At 45.2% G+C, this 21,458-nt stretch overlaps 1 pseudogene; it reads right to left on the bottom strand.

Annotated features, from left to right (window-relative positions):
* Positions 1–15,550, bottom strand: part of LOC139006427 (thiol S-methyltransferase TMT1A pseudogene) — a 32,588-nt pseudogene extending 17,038 nt beyond the window's left edge.
* Between the last annotated feature and the right edge of the window lie 5,908 nt (positions 15,551–21,458).

Here is a 21,458-nt window from a genome sequence, read left to right as displayed (position 1 = left end):
CCGTCCAGCCACAGACCCCTCCCCAGCCACCGAGGCAACATGCCAGCAGGCATGGAGAAGCTGTCTCTGCCTTGGTGGGCCTGGGTGCCCCCTTTCCCAGCTAAGCCTGGCTTCTTCAGGAGAGCTGAGTGGGCCTCCTGCAGGCTGCCTTCCAGGACTAAGCAGGCACAAAGCAGAGTGCAGGAAGCCCTCGATAAATGCTGCCTGGAGGAATAAGCGAACAAAGGCCGGTTCCCAGGAGTGGTGCTGTCTGGCCCAGGGGGTTCCCTGAGAGTAAGTGGTACTGTGCTTAGTGCTGGGAGATTGGCCTTTGAATTCACCTCTGCATGATTCTATCTGAACTTCCCCTTCCTTCTTTCTAGAAAAGAGCAGAAATCTCACACAGGCTCATGATACCAATGAAATGTGGTGGCGTGCCTGATACACGTGCTGAGTTCTTGGAACCACAGATAACTCCTCCCTAAGGGATGCTTGGAGCCCTTTCTGCAGCTACCCCTGGACCAGCTGTGAGTCAGCTACTGCAGGGCACCAGGGATCCTCAGGGTCCATTCTAGAAGCATGAGTCAGACCCAGGTCAGGACGGGGGTGTTCACACTGGGGTCAGATGCTGGACCCAGGTAAGAGCAGACACATGCCTGGTTGTCACTGTATCACGCTACCCTGTTCCAGTAGCTGGATCTCAGGAGGTGGGAAGGGGAGCCTCTGTGCGGAACTGAGCACCCCCAGGCCTGTGGGGTGCAGCGTTGTTGACACAGGCTCTGTGATATCTAGATGCTTTTCAGATAGAATAGCCTGAAAGGGCCCAGGGATGACCTAGAAAGCCTTGCTGCTGCTGCTGCTGCTGGGGCAGGACCTCTAGCCCTGGGCCTGGGCCCAACTTGGGGACTCCTTCATCTTCGTTAGAGCTCCTGAAGCCAGCTTGCCAGGCCCAGGTACCTGTCTGGTTCCTGAGAACCTCTCATTCATCTAGATCCCAGCAGTCTCCAGTGAGGACTCAGATGAGCTTTTCCAGGCTCTGGTGAACATCTGAGACATGGAAATGCCTGCTCTGAACTCTCCCACACCCTGACTCTGGGCAGGGGTCTGTCCTTTCCCACTGCTGTAAATTGTGACTATTCAGCACAATGGACAGCACTCATGCCTGGGGTAGGCCAAAGTGGGGATGAGGGTCTCTGTGCCTTGCAATGGTCAAAATTTTAGCCACAGCACACGTATCTCCAAAGCCTGACTTCTTATTTCTAGGAGCCTTGTCTTCTTGGAAGCCAGGAACTTATTGGCTTCTTAGGACAGATAACTAAACACACCATTCTGGATATTCATATGGGCGACGTGATTTAGGATGAGGTGCCTCAGTGGGCCTTTGCAGGTAGGAAAGTGGAGGGAAATGGTGGGGTGATGGGGGCTTATCTTTGCTGCCCAGACATGCAGAAAAGTCAGACACACACAGAAGTCACCTGCTGCGACCAGCCCTTATTAGGCACTGGGAGGAGTGGGTGAGACTGTGACACGAGGTTCACCGCACGGCTCTTGCCTTGTAGCAGTTCACAGCTGCGCAGAGGACATAGGTGTCAACAAACATTGATTCCTTTCCAGGCTTGAAATTTGCAGAACTCCCTCAGGGAAAACATGAAACCTGTTAAAATATGCAGAAAATGAAGCAGCAGCTTGGCCGGGAGAGAAGGAAACCAAACCTCATAAGCCCTCAGGGACCCGCCCCTGGGACCCTGGCTTCCAGGGAAGCCCTCTCCTGGTTCTCTTGGAGCTCCCGGGGTGTGGGAAGAGTCCTGGGTTGCTTTTCTTCCTGTCCCAGGCCCCAGGGGTCACAAGCTTTCAACTCCTCCTAAGTGCTCAGTGCTGAGGTGGAAGCCGTGGCCCTCAGCCTGCACTCCAGCCCTCCGGCCCGGCCTCTGATCCCCTGGACAGAGCTGTTTGCCCAGCCCACACCTGGCAGTCTGTCCCTGACTGTCAGGACGAACAGGTTTGGCTGACCAAACTGGCAGCAGCCTTTGTTTTCAGTGAGATAAAGAGGCAGAGCTTTGGCCACAGCTGAAATAAACCTCTTGGGCTTTATTTTCTCTTGAATCATTTTTAACTTATGGAAAAGTGGCAAAAAGAGTACAAAGAACTTTTTGGGGAACCATTTGATGTCCCCCACCCTCATACTTTAATGTGTATTCCCTACAAACAAGGACACGTTCTCTCTCAACCACATTACAGTCATCAAAATCAGGAGATTAACATTGACATGTGACTGCCATCTAACCCTCAGACCCCATTCAAGTTTTGCCGGTTGTCTCAATAATGCCCTTCACAGCCAAAGCATCAGTTCAGAATCCTGTGCTATCTATCGCCTTTGGTGGTCGTGCCTTCTTAGTCTCCTTTAGTCTGTAACCGTGCCTCAGTCTTGAGTTTTGTGACCTGGACACTTGAGGACGATAAGCCAGTTGTCTTACAGTATGTCCCTCACTTTGAGCTTATCTGATGTTTCCTCATGATTACATTCAGGTTATACATTTCTGGCAGGAAGACCACGGAAGTGGTGCTGTGCTTTTCCTAGTGTATCCTGTCAGGCAGGGCACAATTTCAATTTGTTCCATCACTGGTGATGTTAACTTTGGTGACTTGAGATGATGTCTGCCAGGTTTCTCCCCTGTGAGTTACTTTTTTCCTCTTTGTAATGAAAATGCGTTTTGTGGAGAGATACTTTAAGACCATGGAAATATCAGATTTTTTCCACTAGTTCTATCTTCGCTGATGTATCTTGGCTTAATTATTGCTATGGTTGCCAAATACATTATTACCTCTACATTTATTACTTGGTATCTTCTGTTTGGGAACCCCCCCCCTTTATCATCTTCACGTTTATTTATTCACTAGAGGCCTGGTACATGAAATCGTGCATGGGTGGGGTCCCTCGGCCTGGCCAGTGATTGAGGTCCATTTGGGCCATCTTACCCAGTCTGGATCAAGGCCAGTTGGGGCCTGCTGGTTGGGGGAAGGGACTGGGGGTGGTTGGCCAGCTGCAGGAGATTGGCTGTGGGAACATACTGACCATCAGGGGGCAATTCTTGCATTGAATGTTTGCCCCCTAGTGGCCAGTGTGTGTAATAGCGACTGGTCGTTAGTTGCTTAGGTTTTTATATAGATAGATTTATTTATTCATATTATACTAGTGGCCCGGTGCATGAAATTTGTGCACATTAAAAGGGAATTAATTAGAGGAAATATTTTAATATTGCTATTTGCCCTTTCTTTATAATAGAAGTGTCAGAGATGAAATAAAATTAGTAAAATGTATATGAAATGTATATGAAAATCTTCCTCCTGTCAGAGTCTGGGATGCTCCGTGGGACCCAGAGTCAAGTCTCCACCCACCTGCATGCACCTCAAAATCGTGCGAGACTCAGACCCAGCCAGGCCCACCCCCGTCAAGCCCTGCAGGGCAGGGGGTGCAGCCTCAGGTCCCCCAACCCGGCGCTGGCTGGGGGACGCAGCCTCAGGTACCCTCTCAAGTCCTGCCGGGCGGGGCAGGGTGCAGTCTCAGGTCCCCCGGCCCTGACACAAGGGCACGAGGGCATGAGGGTGCAAGGGCACAAGGGCATGACAACCATTTGCATATTAGCTCTTTATTATATCAGATTATATAGACTCAGAGATTCCTCCTATTTTATTTATTACTAGAGGCCCGGTGCATGAATTCGTGCACAGGTTGGGTTCCTCAGGGTGGCCTGCATGGATTGGGCCCCAGCTCACACCCCAAGACTCGCAGCTCCAGCTCGTGCCCCCATCCTCCCAGCCCTGCAGCCCTGCCTTGGCCTGGCACCACCCCCTCACCTACTCCACTATCACGCCTGTGGGGCGATTGATCCGGGCCAGGCCCCCACCGCTGCTGCTGGTTACCATTTGTGGGGCAGTTGGCGGGGCGATTAGGCCCCCGCTCACACCCGCCTTGGCCTGGCACCACCCACTTACCTGCTCCACCATCTTGCTGCAGTCCCGCTCTCATCAGGACCCATCGGGGCCGGCAGCACCTCCACTGCCGCCTGCTGCCAGCACTGCAGTTGCTGATGCCCGCCATGTTCTGTGCTGCCCCCTGGTGGTCAGTGCATGTCATATTGAGCAGTTGAACTCCTGGTCTCCTGTTTGAACTCATGGTCGAATGACTGCAAATTGTCCTAATATGCATAGGATTCTCTTTCCAGAACACAATAATAAATATACAAAATTCTTTATATGTGACAATTTTTTGGAAATAGGAATGACACAAGCAGCATTATTAGCCAGAGTTCACAATCCTGTATAAGTTTTTAATATCTTTTTTCTTGCTTAAAAAATATCTCCTTGGGACACACCTCTATTATTAAACATCACACTCAAGTAACTGCAAATCACTGTGCATTTCTTCAAAGGCATAGAAAAGAACCAGAGAAAGGAAGGGGGAGAAAGATGGAGAGGGAGGAAGGGAGGAAGAGGGGAAGGAAGAGAGAGAGACAATTTGCATATTAGGCTTTTATTATATAGGATTTATTTTGATGCTCAGATTGTCCCAACTTTGGCCCGTGGGAGTCCCTTCAAGCTGGCTTCTGTATTTGATACATTCCCTCCATTCTTTAAGACTTCCTGACTTTTCTGAACAAGAGGGTCATGACTCACTCATCTTGTGATTTCTCTGCCTCTGCCATGGAATTAGTCATTTCTCCAAGGCAACTTAGTTCCTTTTAGTGGAGAATGGTATTTAGAAACCAAGATCTCAGCAATAGGTATGTTCATAGCTTTCGAAATGTCAGTGATTTTTCTGACTGGTAAGCCAGGAACAGAATGTTGCCTTTAAGCTTTAAGATTCTAGACCAGTGATTCTAAAACCTGTTCAGGTGGAGGACAACATGAAGAAAATGAGATTTTAGTGGAAATATATAATATCTTTATTGAGTAAACATGAAATTTTCTAGAATCTAAGACATCCAATCTATATGGATGTGGAAAGAGGGGATATACATATATGTGTATATGTATATGTGTAATCTATACACACATAATTTAAACATGTGTATTTTATCTCTCTGTCTGCCTATCTTGAAGACCGTGAGTTCACACTTACCTTCAATACCAAACCCATACCACACAGTTCATTCTAGTTCCCCTTCCATCATTCCTGTGTGTAAAACCAATCTCCCCTGTAGCCACTGCCCCAGCTCAGATGTCCTCTTCTGTGATGGACAAGTCACCCTACTGCACACTGTGCCCGGACTTGGGTGCCTACTTTCCTTGGCCCTATAATATATTTGGGACTGAATTATGTAGGGAGGAAGGCAGGCAGGTAGGCAGGTAACATTTTGGACATTTTAACGACCAATAAATAATTTTCTGATCTTTGGAAGGTTTTGCTCAAAACTTGCCCTTAAAAAATGATATATGCTTTGCTATTATTGAAATACCAGACTACGTGAATTATATTTGAAAACACAGGAAGGGAAAAGTTATCCATAATTTGAATACAGCCTTTGTTTAGTGTTTTAGTGCATCTCCTTTTAGTCCCCTCTCCCCAGTGCATCTGTTTCCTTTGAAATATAATTAGAGCCGTAATGTTGCTACACCTTTCCAACCTGCCCATTTGCTTGAGGAAACAATAAACACATTCACTGCTTATGAAATACCTCGTATGTGCCCAGCTCTGCATAGGTTGTTTTCTCTTTCTCATTTAAACCTTAACATAATATTGCAAAGTAGGTATTTTCCTGACATTAGAGCTAAAGAAATGGAAGCTCAGGAAGCTATCCAAAATGGCACTTCTAGTAAGCGGTAGAGCTAGTGCGGGGACCCAAGTATCTCTGACTCCCAAGTCTGGTTCACTATCTGACCTCCCTGAAGATAAGTATAACCAAGTCTCCCACAATACAACACTGTCTCCATAACTCTGATTTTAAATGCAGGCGGATTGGCCCTGGAAGTCCTTTCAAGCTAGCTTCTGAGTTTGATACACTCTCTCCACTCTTTAAGCACTTCCTAACTTTCTGGAACAAGATGCTCCTGGCTCATCGTGTGATTTCTCTGTCCCAGCCCTGGAATTAACCATTTCTCTAAGGAAACTTAGTTTCTCGTAGTGGAGAATGGCATGTAGAAATCAAGGTATGCTCAGGGATTTTGAAATGCTGTCAGTGATTTTCTGACTCTAAAGCCAAGAACAGAATGTTTCATAACTTACTGGCACTATTTCAACTATGCCCCTGTTGTCGGCTATGTGGGCTGCTTCCTCTCGCTCTATAAAGAATGCATGATGAACATCTTCATGGATATGTTTTTCCATGAATTGTTTTCCAAAGGGTTGGCCTAATTTGGTTTTATTTTTTAATCCTCACCCAAGAGTATGTTTTTATTGATTTTGAGAGAGAGGAAGAGAGACATTGATGTAGGAGAAACATTGATCCATTGCCTCTCATATGGGCCCGACTGGGGATGGAACCTGCAAATGAGGTATGTGCCCTGACCAGGAATTGAACCCACAACCTTTTGGTGTACAAGATGACACTCCAACCAACTGAACCACCCAGCCAGGGCAAGGGTTGACTTAATTTGAGTGCTACACTCAAACAGCGTTGGCATACTATTATTTAAAAAATAACTGATACAAAAAGTATTTTGATTTAATTAGCATATATTTGAATAGAAGTTCTGTCTTATTTAAGAAACACTTTAGGGTTACCTGCTGTATACCAGGAATGATGGCAGGAATGGAAGATACAAAGTTATTTTTATTGTATAAGTCTTCAGAAATCCAACACGAAGATGACTGTTTTAAGGGCTGTGCCAGTGAGGCCTTGATTGAAACGCGGGGGGTGATGTGGGGGCAAATGCCAAGACAATGGGTTGGCTCAGTCAGCTCAGGAAAGATGTGATGTGGGGTAGATGGGGTTCCCAGGTGTTGGGTGTGACAGTTAAGTTGTGTCTTAGCGCCAAACCCTCACTTACATATTCTGCTTTGTGGTGTAGAGTTGGCTTTGCCAACTGGTTCTGTTAGGATCTGCCAATAGGGGGTGCCAGAGGGAGCCTGCAAGGCCTTTGCTGTCCAGTGGGCTTCCTTTCTGCTCGCTGTCCTGGTGAGCTCTGCCTGGCAATGGGTCTTCTCCCTGCCAACAGAGCCTTCCTGTAGCAGCAGCTGAATCCATTTGGCAGTTTTCCCAACACTCTGAGTATCAGCTTCACTGTGCCCTTCTAATCCGAGGTCCTCCCGCGTGCCAGCCAGCCCCGGCTCCCTCCTCAGAGGTCTGTGCGTCAGATCTCCTCCTCTCAGTGTCCAAGTGTTAACAGTTCCAACCTCTTCCCTTTGTTCCCTCAGCCCTAGTTATGGCAGCTGCTTCCGCCCGTCCCATGACATCCCAGGGTTTTCTTTTTACTCTTTCAACGTCCCAGTTAACAACTCTATGCCTAGTTCACAATTCTTTACATTGAATCCTCTCTGTTCAAATACCTGGTGAGACTATTGTGTCCTTATTGGAACCTGGCCAGTGGGCCCGTGGGAGCTGCAGAGCTGGCTGAGAGAACGCAGCCTTTCCCAGAGCGTTCTGGCTCCCTCTTGCCAGGTGTTGAGTAGGAAGTGTCTAGCTGGGCTGAGGGCTTGTTGACTGGAGAAATTCCAGCTAGATGCCTGGCAGCTGCATGTTCCAGGAAGTCAAGGGATCTCCTGGAGATGGGAATCTGTTCAAAATAGTTGGTCTTCATAAATCCACATAAATATTTTGTCCATTTGAGGCATTACAGGGCCACAGAACAACTTTCATTTCAACTCTATTCAACAAGCGTTAGTGAGCACCTATGAGGGTCAGAACACGGGTGAACGCAGAAAACTGCACCCCTTCTGACGGAGCCACGTAGGGATATGCAAAATGCGCAACTCAAACCTCCCCAGCGGCCTCAGTTCATCACCCACACCCAGCCACATCCGGTGTTACAACTTTTTGTGGACTCTCAGGTAACCCTCCCTTTCCGCCAGGCCACAGTAACTCACAAGTTGCAATCCTTCTAATGCCCATGTCCACAAGCAAACTTTACGTCTTTTTCCCCCCCAAGTAAAATGCCTTATTTACTGCAGTCATTATGTATTTCTTTCCTTTTTTAAAAATTAAAAAAAAAAAATTGCCCTAACCGGTTTGGCTCGGTGGATAGAGCGTCGGGCTGTGGACGGAAAGGTCCCAGGTTTGATTCTGGTCAAGGGCATGTACCTTGGTTGCAGGCACTACCCAGTAGGAGGTGTGCAGGAGGCAGCTGATTGATGTTTCTCTCTCATCGATGTTTCTAACTCTCTATCCCTCTCCCTTCCTCTCTGAAAAAAATCAATAAAATTTATTTAAAAAATTTTTTAAAAAATCTCAATTACAGTTGACATACAATATTATATTAGTTCCAGGAGTACAACAGTGTTTAGACATTTTTGTTACGTATTTCTTAACCATGTAATATGTGTAAAACTGTGCTACTGTTTTTATTAGGTTCCTATCTTTTTTAATGTGTCACTGATGAAGTTTTGAGTGTTGTGTCCCTAACCCCATCCCCTCCCCCGCCATAAGCCTTGTGGTTTTGTTGCATAGTATGGTGATTTTCAGGAATGCATATGTTATAGAAGAACTGACTAAGCCTAAGACAAAGAAAACAGCAAGGGAGGTGACTGCAGAATGCTTCTGAAGCTAGAAAGTAGGACAAATTGTAACTAACTGTGAAATAATAGAAAACACATATATTGGTCTCTGCCCTTCGCTCCTGGCACAGGGCTCTTAAAACCCTTGTAAATTCCTAAGTGGTAAGAGTGCTAGGAACATTTCTTGTCCTAATATTTGTCTTTGTCCCCGTGTCTGACAGAGAACCCCTAAAACCCTTGTAAATTCCTAAGCAATAGGAGCACTAGAATCATCTTTTGTTCTATTGAGGCGACTCTGGCTGTGTTCAAGGATGGGGGCTGGTTACCAGAAAGACCAAGTCATGATTAGAAACTTGACATTTTTAGCCCCACCCCCCAACCTCTAGAGAGGGGAGAGGGGCTGGAAATGGACTTAATAATTGATCATACCGCTGTGACGAAGCCTTCACAAAATCCCAATAGTATGGGGTTCAGAGAGCTTCCAGGTTGGTGAACACATCCACAGTGGGAGGGTGATGTACTCCAGCTCCACAGGGACAGAAGCTCCTGCACTGGGGACCTTCCCAACTTCACCCTATGTATCTCTCCATCTGGCTGTTCATCTGTATCCTTTATCATATCCTTTGATAAACTGATAAACGTGTTTCCTGAATTCTATGAGTTGCTCTAGCCAATTAATAGAACCCAAGGAGGGGGTTGTGGAGACCTCAGATTTATGACTAACTGCTCAGAAGCACAGGAACTGAGCCCTTAACCTGTGGGATCTGAGGTTATATCCAGGTAGGATAGGATGCCTAGCTGGTGTCACGGAATTGCTTGGTGGAGAAAAACCAGAAATGTCAGAATTTAGTATTCTGTGTGAGTAGAGTAGTAAAGGAGACATGCAGAAAGATAACTGTGGATTTTTAACACACTAACTTAGACCTAAGAAAGTTGACTATTAAGCCAGCTATGAGAAAGAAGGGAGCCACACAGAGAGAGCTTCAGCAATCTGCACAGGTTCTCCTGAGTACATTGTTGAATAATGAGTCTCGGGTGTGTAGAGTGACACTGGGGAAAGAACGACTGGGAGTTGTAAGCTGAACAATTTTCAGAGCTCATTCAAGTTACTACCAGTGAGAGAGGGGAGTCCCCAGTGAGCACCTGGGGAATTCAGCAGAGACCCCAGAAGGGTAATGCCCTAGTGAATGGGCTAAATTAGTCCAGAGTAAAGACTACTCTAGACTCGCCTCACCAGAGCTTAATATTGGAGGACTATGCTACCAAATCCCAAGACTTAATATAAAGCTACAGTAATCAGGAGTGTGTAATATTGGTAAAGGATAAACATATAGATCAATGGAATGGCAGGATCCAGAGATAGACCCAGCTGCAAAGAAAAGACCCAAAAGGCTGACAGTGGGATTTCTTTAGGCGAACAGTTCAGCTGTCTCATGCTACAGTGAGTCCAGCATTGACATGCCTCATCTATGCTCTGAACTCCCAACCCAGTTTTAGTGTTACCTCTGGAAATGTGAGTAGTTAGCCAAGAACTTCCAACATGAAAACTGGAGCTCAGACAATAACAACAACAAAAGAATCTGGAGGAAGCAAAGACTAACTAGAGAGATTAAACTAGTAAAAGAAAAAAAACCTCTCTTTTATTAATATTTTCAAAGAGAAGATATTTCAAAGAAATAATTCCAGAAAAATTTCCAGACTTGAAGGACATGAATTTGTACTTGGAAATGGCCCACTAAATCCCCAACAGATACCATTAATTCATTCCACTGGGAATAGAGAAGATTACATGAACTTCTAGAGAGGAGAAAAAAGGTTTCATATAAAGGATCTAAAGTCAGAATGGACTCAGGCTTCTCAGCAGTAATATTGGCAGCTAGAAGACAGTGCATACCTTCAAAATTTAGAGGGGAAACATTTTCCAACTCAGAATTCTACAGCTGTGCAAACTACCGATTGTTTTGAGAATAAAGACTATTCAGACATGCGTTTTCTCAATATATTTGTATCACCTTTCTCAGAAGGCTGCTGCAGGCTATGCTCTACCAAAACTAGTAAACTAAGAAAGAGGAAGAGATAGAATGCAGGAAACAGGGAGTACAGTGCAAAAGAGAAAAGAAAGGGGTTCCTTGGAAGAGGGTAAAGGGAGATCCCAAGATGAAAGCAATGCAGCAGGTCTAGAGAGCACCCAGTCCAGGTGGGAAACTGGGAGAGAGCCTGGGAAAAATGGCCCCAGGTGATGAAATTGATAGAAATATTTGACATGTTTGACCATAGTGAGAGGTTTAGGCAAGTGAAGGAGGGTCTGGGATGATTTAGGGATCTATCTCTATCTCTATCTCTATCTCTATCTCTATCTCTATCTCTATCCATATCCATATCCATATCTATATCCATATCCATATATGTGATAATGATCATTATTAACTCTGGAAAAACAAAAAATAAGAAAGTATATTGCATGGTTCAAAGAATGAGTGAAGTATACTGCATGGCTCAGTTGTGAATACCAATTAAAGACATAGTTCTATCAGGAAGAAGGGAGATGAGAAATGTGGTGGCCGTGGGGTGGTTGTGAAAGAGGTAAATTATCACTTTCCAGAGTGGGAAGTTAATATTAACACCTAAACCTGAAAAGACAAGAAAGAGTAGTATAAATATACTATTTAGAGATATGTATATACATTTAAAAAATAAAAGTTTAAAACTTGAATGACAGCCTTTTTGGAGTAGAAATTGTGTATGCCTGAGAGCTGCTATTTTTCATCATAAGCTTGTGGTTTGTCTCTTTAAACTATGTGTATGAATAACTGATAAAAATCTATCTGTCTATCTATCTATCTATCTATCTATCTATCCATCCATCCATCTATATTTGGGGACCATTGTGAAAATGGTGGCTGAAGTGGAGAAGGCTGACTCTTTCCCCCTTTGTTCTGTTGATATACTCAACCAATAGGATAAAAAGCTAATCAGCTAATGAGGGTAGATGTGAAAGTCTGGTGTTTGCTGGAGCCTAGAGTAGGCATATCAGAAGCTTTGAGTTCTTAGAAACCTGGGATCAAAGGCCTGGGGAAAGCTTGTTTGTCTAGGAAAGTCAAGGCTCCCTGAGACACCTGAGGGGGTAGAGCCACTCCCTCAGGACAAGGAAAGGACTCAGCCTTGGATCTCTGTGAGGTCTGGAGAGAAGTTCCCTAAACTTACTGACAGTAGCTGCCCTACAGGGAACCCAGCCTGTTTACCTGAGGTGGGTTCATACCTGGAGCAGCCAAAGAGCCCAAAGCTCTCCCCATTCTTCAGACAAGAGTCCTGTATACCAGCCCATTTGCTGCCAGCCTGAAGGGAGAACACCAATTTGAACAATCAGAACAAGTGCCTCTTACTGAGGAAAATTTAATGGAACAAATGAGATAGAAATTAAAAATAATGTACAACAAAAATACTTCTATGGCGATTCAACAATTTATTGCTAAGGAATGATCTATATATATAAAACCCTAATACGCAAGTAGACCGAATGATGGAACAACTGAACAACCAACAACCAGTTGCTATGATGTGTGCTGACCACCAGGGCGTGCACGCAGAACATGGCAGGCATCGGCAGCAGGAGACAGAGCACAGAACATGGCAGGCATCGGCTGCAGTGGAATGGTGGAGCAGGTGAGTGGGGGCGCCAGACCAAGTGGGGGCACCGGTCGCTGTCATGGGGTGAGCCTCTGGTGGTTACTGAAAATTCTTTGCTCCTGCTTGCTGCGATCCCCCCAGGCGTTTGCATATGCTGCCCGGGCCCAGCACTGGCCCGATCGCTCAGTGCCGTCAGTGGGTACGAGCGGTGGCTGCCAGCCCCAATCGCCCCTCAGGGCTTCTCCACCTCCCCCTGCTCCTGAGTGGTGATCAGGGCCTGGCAGCCGCCTCTCACACCCACTGCCGGCGATGGCCCCACTCTCACCCGCAGCCAGCACTGGAGCCGCTGCTGGTGCTGGCCCCAATTGCTCTGCACTGTTAGTGGGTGCAAGCAGGGGCTGGTGCCGTCTGTGAGTGGGGCTGGTTGCAGACGGGACCAGGGCCCGCAGCAGGAGGGGCTCGGCGGGGGTGTGGAGGATGGGCCGAGTGCCCACCGCATCCTTGGTGCCCACAGTTCCTTTCAAGGTGCACGAATTTGTGCACTGGGCCCTTAGTCTTGGAATAAGAAAAGAGGTTTTGGCAATTAAAAAGTACTGAATTTAAAACTCAATAGAGGAAGTGAAAAGTAGAATAAATACTACTGGATGATAGAGAAAGTCATTCAGGAGATCAGATGGAGGAACTATCTTGCAACATGGAACAAATGACAAAGAAGTGGAAATTATGAGTGAGAAGATAAGAGGATGCTAAAGCTAGGAGATCTTATATCTGAATGATATTTGTTTCAGAAGGCAGGAGAAAAGAACAAATAGAGGAGAACCAATAAAGAAAGAAACAATAGAAGAAAACTTTTCTGAGCTAAAGAAAGACTTGAGCATTAACATAAAAAGGGTTCTTCAAATACCTAGCAAGATTAATATTAAAAACAAGATACACACCTAGTCATCTCTTGGTGAAATTTTAGAACTTCAAAAAAAAAAAAAAAAAAAAAAAAGTAAAAATCCTAAAAACTTCCAGACATAAAACAATCAACAACAAAACAGTTTACCTGAAAGGGAAAGAGAATCAGACTGGCACTGGAGGTCTCATTTGCAATGTGGAAAGACCTATGATCATTAAATGATCCCAACAGCTTCCAGGGGAAAGAACTCAGATCCAAGAATCTTGGCCAAAATGTTATTAAGTGTAAGAGTAGAAGACAGAAATTTTCAGATCTCTAAGGATCTATGTACCATTTTTCAGTAAACTATTCAAGAGTTAGTTTTAGATAAATAAAAATTAAATTTGAAAAAAACCACACATCCCAAGATAGGGGAAGACAAAGAGCATATGAAACAGTGGAGAGCAATAGATCTAGTAAAATTTATAGTAAATAAATGGATGATGATAAACTAATTTTTACACTATGTTATACATTAGAAAGGATTTTTGAAATAGAAAGCAAGGGGGAAAATCCTTAGTAATCGGTTGAAATTAAAATTACAGATTATTTCAATCAAACTAGGATATGGGATGGAGAGGCTGATGTGGTTGAGAGGAAAGAGGTGATGAGCATGAGGAAATAAAAAGTGCTATAGGATTGTGCTGAGTTAAAGGGGGTCATATAACTATATAATTTTGGTATGTTGATAGCGAATTATCAAATAGAAATAGAATATGAATTTAATTATAAACAGAAATATGAATTTCAATATCTCTATCATCCAGCAGTATTTATTCTACTTTTCACTTCCTCTAATGAGTTTTAAATTTAGTAAATATTAGTGAACTTGAGATGGATAGAAAAACTTCCAAATACCAGGAAGGGAAACATTTAATTTAAAACAGAAAAAAACTGGAAGGATACCCATAATAGTAGAGACCTATGGGGTCAGGTAAGGAAGGTGGGATTTAGAGAAGTGAAGGGAGAACTTTCATTTTTCCCCCTTCTTTGTTCTTCTCTAATTTTTGAATTCTTTTAAACAATTAGGATGCATTGATTCATTGCCTTATAATTATAGACAATAAAGTAAGAAACACTGAAAAGTCAACACTATTCAAAGTTGCAAAGGTGATGCCATTTGCAATGTCTTTGGAGAAACTCCTTTCTTTCCCTGAACACACCCTCCACGCCCCCCGCCCCCCCAATAATGAGTAATGATTATTACTGGAGAAAAGTATGTGGCTAACTTCTGACACGACTTTTATGTTCAAAGTAAAAGCTAAAGAATTATGCCATAAATAAAGATGTCTATCTGTGTACTTACAAGTTCCCATTTATTGAGAAGAGGTGTTCTGACATGCCCTATGGGGGATGCACTGTTCTCAACTAGAAGCCACCAGCACAGTGGCATGGCCTAGTAGATCTTCTTAACCTAGGAGTTAAGGCACCCTCATTTTAGTTTTGTCCCTGCCATTTGTATGGGCTACATCAGTGGTTCTCAACCTTCCTAATGCCACAATCCTTAATACAGTTCCTCATGTTGTGGTGACCCCCCAACCATAAAATTATTTTCGTTGCTACTTCATAACTGTAATTTTGCTACTGTTATGAATCGTAATGTAAATATCTGATATGCAGGGTGTATTTTCATTGTTACAAATTGAATATAATGAAAGCATAGTGCTTAATCACAAAAACAATATGTAATTATATATGTGTTTTCCAATGGTCTTAGGCGACCCCTGTGAAAGGGTTGTTCGACCCCCAAAGGGGTTGCGACCCACAGGTTGAGAATCGCTGGGCTACATGCTTTTGTGCAAGTCATCTAACCTCTCTGAAGCTGACTTCTCACCACAGAAATACTGTGATCCTGCACTTAATCAACATTCCCTAAATGTTTATTTTATGGATAGTGAATAAATAAATGAATGAAGTAACTTGTCTGAGGTGACCCTTAGTGGAAGCCTACAAGTATCTAGCTTAACACACAGTGAAGATGGGTCCCTCCTACCTCCCTTCCCCCCACCCCTCAGCACTCTGCGCACCTCCTGGAGGATGCGCTCCTGGTTCTCCATGGAGCACAGGACCAGGGTGCAGACCACCACGTCCATGGAGCCATCGGCCACCGGGTGCGTGTTCTCCCCGGCGGCCACCACGAAGCGCTCAAACTGCCCGTGTCTGTTCTCAGCGATGCTCTTGATCAAGAACTTCTCAAAGTTGGGGTTGGGGTCTACACAGGTCACCCTGCATCCGGGCGGATAGAACTTGAAGTTGGCCCCGGTGCCACAGCCCACCTCCAGCAGGGAGAGCTCCCCCGAGGGGCTCGCGTGCTCCTGCAGGCTGCTGAAGAGCTCCCGCTTGTGGCTCGCCATCTGCTTGTGGTACATTGAGATGAACCTCACCAAGAAGTAGGGAAAGTATTTGTTTGCATATCCCATTCCACAAGCCCAGAAAGTTCAGCAAGTACAAGGGGAATGCCAGGATGCGGATGGCCAGAAAGAGAAGGTGGGTGAGGCCTGCCAGTGTGCAGGAAATAGAGCCCAGAACACAGGGATGGGGGACTAGGAGAGGGATGCGGGTGGTAATGTACGATTCTGTAGTGCAGTCATCAGGTGAGGGATGAGGTGGGGGAAGTGAGAGCTTGACTTCCAGTCTCCTTGGGCTCTTACCAGCAAGGAGAAGACAGGACGCCGTGAGCATGTTCCAGCAGTCATCTGCCACAACAATAACGTCAACACCAGAAACAGCTCCCATTTACTGAGCCTCTAAGTATATTTTATAACATTATCTTCTTCAATACTTAAAGGAACCCATGGGATCGACACTATTAATTCCCCGTTTTACAGAAGGAGAAACTGAGTCCCACAGAGGTTAGCTACAAGATTGCGCAGTGGGGAAGCGGCAATCTAAGTAGAATCAGAGTCCACACCTTCATCCAGGTGCTGCAGGGTGTCTCGGGGATGGCTGGTCTGTTAGGGAGAGTTACTATCATGCATGCAGGGTGTAGGGACAGGTCAGAACCACCCCACAACATGTCTTTATCTATGAGAAATAGCCATTCTAATGGAGTCTGTAGAACCTTCTCTGGCTAACTAGCCTTCTTGCCCACCTTTGAATATCCATGTCCATCCTTGGTTCCTTCTTGCCATCAACGTAGAGGCGTTTCTCCTCTGCAACAAGCTGGCCTCACCTGGACTCTTAAACTCACCCTCCAACCCCCCTCCCTGCCCCATAAATTAGCTCCCCGCTCATATTTAACATCTCTCCCTATGGTCTAGCCCCTTTTCCACTGCCAAGCTGCATGTTCAAATCTATTTATGCTACAATAACTTTTTCCTTTAGCTTGCTTTCCATTCAAGTTAACTTCTCATCTCATTTTCCTTTACTGTCAAACTTCATGAGAAATTGTAGTTGGCACTCCGTGTTTCCATGTCCTCACCCCATTCAAACCTCAGCCTGCTGATGACTGGCTTTTACCCCCACAGCTCCAATGAAAGTGCATGCAGACAAATGAGAAAGCGGCCAGAGGAAGGGGAGCAAGACAGGGTGACAGAGGACTAGAAAGTGGTGACCAATGAACGGAATGGAATGCTGCACCTGAGGAGCCCAGAGAGGCTGGTGTCCAGGACACAGGTGGAGAGAGCCAATCCTCAGAGCCCCGAGGGAGGGAGAAGGAGAGGGAGGGAGGTAAGGTTGGGTGGGGGAAGGAAAGTAAGGGAGTTTTTGCCAGATGGCCTTGATTTTCTCAGTGAGAAAGAATGCCCTGATACTTTAATTTTTTTTAGTTTATTTATTTTTTGCTCTGATAATTTTTGAGAGTGCAGGTGCAGGGTATAGGGTGGGATAGAGAGTAGAGAAGCTTTACAGTAGCAACCAGGACAGCTGGGAGAGGTTGCTGAGCAAAGGCAGAGGGAAGTGCCCAGTAGCAAAGAGGGTGCAGCGGAGCCTGAGGATCTGATTTGGTGGTAGCACCAGATCTACAGGAGACGGTTTTCTTTGCCCATGCTCTGCCGGTTAGAGCTCACAGAGAAATTCAGTGTTTAGGCTGAATAGGCCTGGGGGTTTTTCCTCCTGGAGGAGACTGAAGGCTACGGGGTCAGAGAGGGAGGGTCCAAGCTGGGAAGAAAGTCTGAAGGAAGGTGGTAGGCGGGGAGAAATGTCACAGTCGGGATAAGGACTGAGGCTGCTGTGTGGCTGAGGAACACGTTTGCTGAGACTGAGAGCTACGAACAGCCCTGTGTGTGAAAGACTTCAGAGTAAAGCAGTGTAGGGTCTAGAGCAGTGGTTCTCAACCTTCCTAATGCCGTGACCCTTTAGTACAGTTCCTCATGTTGTGGTGACCCCCAATTTCATTGTTACAAATTGAACATAATTAAAGCATAGTGATTAATCACAAAACAATATGTAATTATATAAAGGTGTTTTCCGATGGTCTTAGGCGACCCCTGTGAAAGGGTTGTTCGACCCCCAAAGGGGTCTCGACCCACAGGTTGAGAACCGCTGGTTTAGAGCAGGGGTCCTCAAACTTTTTAAACAGGGGGCCAGTTCACTGTCCCTCAGACAGTTGGAGGGCCGGACTATAGTTTTTTAAAAATCTGAACAAATTCCTATGCACACTGCACATATCTTATTTTGAAGTAAAAAAACAAAACGGGAACAAATACAATATTTGTATTTGCATGTGGCCCGTGGGCCGTAGTTTGAGGACCCCTGGTCTAGAGTGTGGTAATGGGCAGAGACAAGAGAAAAGGATGGAAGTGAAAGTCAGTGGAATTGCAGAGCTAAGGAACGATCAGGCTAAGATGCTGGGAGGTCATCCACATGGAGGATGAGGGTACCGGTTGGGGAGGAGCAGCAGGAACCAGGCGCCAGCATCCCTGCTGAGGGTGAGAGAGTGGCAGGAGGTCAGGAAGTGACTGTGAGCTCAGCAGGGACCAGCTTCAGAAGAGGAGGTAGACGTGGGATAAGTGGATGGCATGAACTTTGTAGGACTTTAAAAAAATTACAGTGACTTATGCAATCAATATATAAAGGTAAAAACACTATCACTATGTAAAGGATTTTATTCTTTTCAATGAATAGCATTCCTCTGAATGTATGCAGCTCAATAGATTTAATCACTTCCCATAGAAGGGTAATTATGTTGTTTCTGTTTCTCACTGATATAAAATAATGGCAGCAGAGACCACATGTATGTGTGCACTTTTGATGAGAACATCTATAGGATAAGTCCCTGGCAGTGGAAATGTGGAAGGCCCCCTGCCAGGGAAGGCGCTAGCTTTCTTTTAAATTCATGTCAACTGAACCCATGATGAAGACAGAGCCTTATCTTGGGGGCATATCTAACCAAGAGGTGGGAATGCCTCAGTTGACCTTCAAAGCCAGGTGCTGGGAAATGGGTTCTTGTCTAATTCTAGTCAAGCACCAGGAAGGAATGCGATTCGGACCCACCCGGAGGTGACTATTTATGAGGAAGCCACAAGAACGCACACATTCCCCCTTCTATTTACCCTTAGTAAGACTTCCCGGTATTTGGCTATAAATAAAAGTTGCTGCGATGGCTCTGGGCCCTGTTCATCTATCAGAGAGCAGACGCCACACCAGGTCCCAGCTTCCCTCTATTTCTGTCTCAGTCTTTTTTTTTTTTAAAAAATCTATATTTTATTGATTTTTTACAGAGAGGAAGGGAGAGGGATAGAGAGTTAGAAACATCGATGAGAGAGAAACATCGATCAGCTGCCTCCTGCACACCTCCCACTGGGTATGTGCCTGCAACCAAGGTACATGCCCTAGTCAGGAATCGAACCTGGGGCCCGTCAGTCCCCAAGCCGACGCTCTATCCAATGAGCCAAACTGCCTAGGGCCTCAGTCTTGTTTTATTCATTTTTTCCTTAAAACCTTGTCGAGTTCTATTCAAGATTTAATCAACTCCCGCGTTCTCTTTCTCTGCGCTGGTCACAAGAAGAGAGAACGCCATTCCCACCATATCTACCGCCACGAACAGGGATCCCCATAGGAAATACTTGGTTAAGGACAAGTGTATTCGCCCTGGCTGGTGTGGCTCAGTTGGTTGGAGTGTCATCTGAACACTAAAAGGTGGTGGGTTTGATCCCCAGTCAAGGGTGCATGTTTCTCTTTCTCTCCTGTCCTCTTTCTAAACAAAACAAAACAAAACAAAACAAAACAAAACAAAACACCACACAAGTGTATCCATTTTGTTTAGATAAGAACAAATGTCTTCAATTTTGACAGAGGATGAGCCAGTCGATGACCCCATGGACAAAGGACAAAACTCCCTGTCACCCACATTCTAACCTCTGTGGGACTCAGTTTCTTTTTCTGTAAAATGGGGAATAAATAGTGTCTATCCCATGGGTTCTATGCCATAGAGTTAGTGTGAGAATTAAATGGGTGAAGAGATGCAAAGTGCTTAAAACACTGCCAAACACATGTAAAGTAAGCACTATGTAACCAGTAGCTCATATTCTTTTTTAAAAATTTAAATCTTATTTTCAACTACAGTTTACATTCAACATTATTTTATATTAGTTTCAAGTGTGTATCATAGTGGTTAGACAATCATATACTTTACAAAGTGTTCCCCCAATATTTCCAGTACCCAGTTGGCACCATACATAGTTATTACAATACTAGAGACCTAGTGCACAAATCCATGCATGGGTGGGGTCTAGCCAGCCTGGCCCCAATAGGCGGATCGGGTCTGGGCCTGTTGGGAGGAGGAGATGGCCCAGGGCACGAAATCACGTGAATAGGCTGTCTGCCGCTTCTGCAGGAGCCGGCGGGAGTCGCAGCGCGCCTGAGGGAGCTGGTGGGAGTGCCGCTTCCATTGGAGGCCGGAGGGAGCCACCACTGCCACCCGCAGGAGCCGCAGGGTTGGGGGAGGGACCGAGAGGCGCTCCGTGCATTTCCTGGTGATCGGTCACACATACAGCCCCGCCCACCTGCACATGCCTCGCTGCGCACGCAGCCTCCTGCTAATTGGTCATTACACATGAGGGCGTGACAACCATTTGCATATTAGCCTTTTATTATATAGGATTGTCTTTTTCTTATGGATTCATCTATTTAGGAAAGTAGCTTGTTGGCTGACATATATGTTGCTTCCTTGTCTTTCATTATTTGACTTTTTAAAAAAAAGTATTACATTCCATGAAGAAATGTTGAATGACTCTTGTCAAACAAGCTCAAAAGAGTCACAGACTTTGGCTAGAAATAAATGACAAAGATTTATTCCAAGGTCTTAAGGTTTGAAAATTGTAAACACAATTAGGCAATTCCCAAAATTTTCCAAAGGAGAAAGAAAAATGTGAGAGTTTGTATAATAAATAGCACATATTTGAAAAAAAAGTCAATCCTGCATCATAAGCCTATGGGTTGACTAATGATGGCCATCTTCCAGATGTCTGGTGGTCTGCATAATGGGTGCCAGGTGGTCTGGATAATGAAATATTCTTTCTTTAACATGACACGTGGTTATCTATAAGAGATGTATGTATCTACAGCACATGGACATTCTTGAGGTTCTTCAGAGGTTTATCTATAAAATTTAGGTATATCCAGGCACTGGCACACCACTGAAAAGTCAAAAGTTTTAAGTTTCACGCTAGTTAAAGCAAGATTAGAATAATTTCTTCATGCCTAAACCTATTCAATTTTAATAATTTAGCAGCTTGACCATAGCAACTCCATTTTATTTCTTCCTTCTTCTCCTCAGGTTTTTGTTATGATTACAAGTATTTGAATTCCAAGATAATAAAAACAAATCATGCCTTTTTTTTTTCTTTAGAAACCAGAGGCTGTATATTAGGGGATGGACAATGAGCAATAGTTCTGAACATGCAGGAGGGAGCCAAAAAGAATGTCTTCCCTCCTCTCCAGAGAACAGCAGCCAGTTCCACCTGTGAGGACTGTGGGACCCCAGGTCCAGGCAGGTTTAGAGAAGCCAAGCAGGGCTGAGGACCTGGGGGTTGCTTGTTTGTTCATAGCTGGGTCCAGGGGGTTCTGGGAAAGCCAGCTGGGAAGGAAGTGAGTGTGTGCTTGGTGTGTGTGAGTGAAAGAACATTACAGAGGTGGGAGTGAGTCTTTGGGGAAGGCCAAAGGCTTTGTGGGATTAACTGGGCTCTGGATTCTGCCGGGAATCTCCAAGCTGGTCTCTGTGAGGCCGGTGGGAGCTTGAGTCTAGATGAACCATTGGGCTGCGCACTCTTGCGGAGCAGGAATCTGTCCTCGGTCTCTGAGTTAATAGCTGCTTGTGAAGCC

Source organism: Myotis yumanensis, unplaced genomic scaffold, assembly GCF_028538775.1.
Source record: "Myotis yumanensis isolate MYYU_CA2020_CCGP unplaced genomic scaffold, mMyoYum1.0.hap1 SCAF_3, whole genome shotgun sequence".
In the NCBI taxonomy this organism is placed as follows: Eukaryota; Metazoa; Chordata; class Mammalia; order Chiroptera; family Vespertilionidae; genus Myotis; species Myotis yumanensis.
The sequence above is the reverse complement of the archived record's forward strand: the minus strand, read 5'-3'. Positions and strand labels throughout refer to the sequence as shown.